The sequence below is a fragment of the Arachis ipaensis genome, chromosome B04 (genome assembly GCF_000816755.2).
Source record: "Arachis ipaensis cultivar K30076 chromosome B04, Araip1.1, whole genome shotgun sequence".
NCBI classification, from domain to species: Eukaryota; Viridiplantae; Streptophyta; class Magnoliopsida; order Fabales; family Fabaceae; genus Arachis; species Arachis ipaensis.
Window position 1 is genome coordinate 127,499,162 of NC_029788.2, and position 3,679 is coordinate 127,502,840.

Genomic DNA, 3,679 nt, shown 5'->3' on the forward strand with positions numbered 1-3,679 from the left:
ATTTTTATAAAAAAAAATACTTTATGAAAATTACTTCATTTCAACTATTTTAAATTACACTAATATTCCAATACATCAAAATATGAAAGCTCTTTTCCCAATTATGCGTGGATGGATATACATATAGTTACACTAATATGCAAACAGAGGAATCATTTTGAAATTGTCGTATAGGTTTGGCTAAGCTTAATTATATATTATGCTTAGGTAGTTAGGTTCTGATGATTAAGCAAAAAGGAAAACAAAAAAACAAAAACAAACACACACACTTCCGGCCCCTCACTACCGAAAGATGAGTAAATTCAACTTATATGTAACTCTTTATTGATTTTATTTTACTTAATAATAAAGGTTACTTTTATTTGTAAGCTATACTAATTAATATTAACTAAGATTATATCAATCATATAATGTGTGCATAAAAAATTAATAGCTCAATCTATGCCTTGAAAGTATAAATTATTTTATATATAAATACATTATGATCGATTTAGTGTCTGATTTTTGTTATATATATAATGTTTTTGTATATCAATATACTATTTGTTTCATATTTTCAGTATTATGTATTTTAATATATATTCTATGAGTAATTGATTTTGAGTTGGATGTGGTGTCTTTTTATCTTATGCCAATGAGTTATAGCTCAAATGATATAGTCTCTCCATACTCATCTAAGAAGTTGCGGGTTCGAGTCTCCTATCTTTGGTTAAAAAAAATTGATTTAATAGTTGATTTTAATATACATATATAGCATGTCATTTGAATAATAATTGAGAGTTGTTTGAAAGGTAAGAGAGAGTAGTAGAAAAAAAATTTGTGTGTATTCAAATTATATTTTAAATGATACAATATAAAAAGATATTTATAGATATTAAAATTGATATAATAAATATTTAGATATACTAAATAATTTTAATGAATGCTAATTGATCTTAATATATTCTGACAAGAGGATTGTTACTTTCATTTTTAGTTCAAATGACAAATGTTAGACTTATGTTATAATAAAACGATTTAGCTAAAATTTCAATTATTTAAAGTTTAGAATTTTATGTTTGATGTTATACTAAAGAATTAATTTGGGAAAGAAATTTAAAGTGAGAAAATTTATAAAGTAATAAAATAAGAAGTTAATCACAATTTTTCTCTGTTTAACAGATCTTCTAGGGTATATGCTCAATTTAATTCTTGTATGATTGATTGTCATTTTAGTTCAAGAAATTGTCAAATTAGTCCATCAAATGGTTTTCCCTTCAACAGCATTACTGGCGTACAAAGAATTGATTTTAGATATTCTAAAGTGAGAAAATTGATAAAGTGATAAGTGAGAAATTAATCACTATTAAATTTGTAATTTTTATCATATAGAAATTATATAACATTTATAGTTTAAGAGTATTGGAGATATAATTATTTATGTTATCTATTTCTAATAGTTTAAACTTTTGAAAAATAGTATCGTAATATGGTATTAGAATTTTGAAAAATCTAAAATTTGATCATTGATGAATCTAAAAAAAAATAGTATGAGATAAATAAAAAGAAAAAAATATATATACAAAAATCAATCAAACTCAAAAGAAGCTCTTACTTATAGAACGTATTAGAGATATAACAATTCATATTGACTCTTCCAATCTTAACAAAGGGTGATTAAACTCTCGTTGCTTTCTCACTTTAGATAAGTATGATCCATAAATTTGTACACAAAATTTTAATCAAAATATTTATTTAATTTTAAGGTTTATTTATCATGTGTCTTAAAAGTATATGTTAAGATTACAAAAAAAAAAGTTTTTATTAAAACGGTAATGTTAGGGAGACAAAAAAAAAGCACGAACTTGCTTTATTTAATATTTATTTATTGTCGTAACAATTAATAAATGCTAAATAAGACAATTTATGATTGTTTTTTACTGATTTTCTTTCGTTACCAAACATTTCTGTTATTGAAAATACAAAAATTTGAGTTTTAATGCATTTATTTTATATTTATTAAATAAAAATATTAAAAAATTTTACTAATAATAAGTTTATTATGTGTCTTTAGAACATATGTTAACTAAACCCTTAATTTTTTTAATTGAAGAATTATTGAAGGTCTTTATTAATTAGTCTTATGAAACTTTTTTACGTTATAATGTTATCTTATACAATTATTAACTTTTAATTAATATGGCTTCTAAAAATTAATTAACAGGTTAAAGAAATAAAATACATTCAATGAGGAGAGAGGCATTTGATTTAAATAGGGTTAATTAATAGTTTAATTAGTCTGTAAAAAATAAAATATTTTTTAAATTTATCTCTAAAGATTTTATCAATCAAATTGGTCATTTAAAAGATTATGAATTAATCATATTTTTCTTTCAGTTACTTCATTCACAATTTCTGTCAATGATTGATAATGTAAAATGTTAACTGATAACATACATGACATTATGACATTTAATATGTCTAATTAGACACTGATTAAATATGTTTATAAAAATTTATCAATTTAATCGTTAAGTCATATTGAAAATAGAGTTTATATAATTAAAAAAATGACTAAATTAATCATTTTTTATAAATATAAGTGGTTAATATTCAATAATTAGACATATTAGGTATTATGTATATTGTCAATTAACATTTTATAACATTAATCTTTGAAGAAAATTATTAATAGAGTAACTCGAAGACAAATATTATATTGTAACGGGTTAATAGTTAAATTAGTTTTTGAAAGATAAGATATTTTTTAAATTTGTTTTTAAAAGATTTTTTTAATCAAATTGATCCTTCAGTTATTCCACTTACAATTTTTGTCAATGATTGATAATGTAAATATTAACTGATAGCATACATAACGTATAACATGTTCAATTAGACGTTAAGTAAATATGTTTACGAAAATCTATCAATTTAGTCACTAGGTCATATTAGGAATAGGATTTTTGTAATTTAAAAAAATGACTAATAGATTTTCATAAACATATTTGATCAATATCCAATTAGACATATAAGGTATTATATATGTTATTAATTAACGTTTTACAGCATCAACCTTTGAAAAAAATTGTTAATGAAGTGACGGGAGAACAAATTAAATATAATTAATTTGTAATTTTTGAAGGAACTAGCAATTTGATTATGAAAAATTTTTAAAAATAAATTTAAAAAATATTTTATATTTTGAGGAACTAATTTAACTATTAACTCATTTTTTTAAAATGTTAATAAAAAATTTAGAAGAATTTATTTGATATTTGAATATCGTGTGTTGTGTATTATAATTTATTTTAATTATATGTGTTACAATAAACTTAAAATTTGAAATTAAGGAATTGGACTTCTAATTTCAAAACAAATAATGTTATTATTACTCTTCGGATCAAACTGGTTTAAAGTGATGAAAAGAATAATACAATAAAAAAGTAAGTCTCATAATTTTTGAATCAAAATAGTGAAGTTCACACATAATAAACGTTGTGATGAATTAGATTATTTTTACACTTTATCACTTTATAATTGTATTAATTTTAGATAATTTCTTTTTCTTATTATTCAAGTTCAAATATATTTTTTCTTCAAAAGTGTCCTAGCTATAACATAGACCATTAACCGATAACAACCCAACGGGGATCAAAATAAAGTGTACAAAGTTTTAATTTCGTCCAAACATTATCATTAT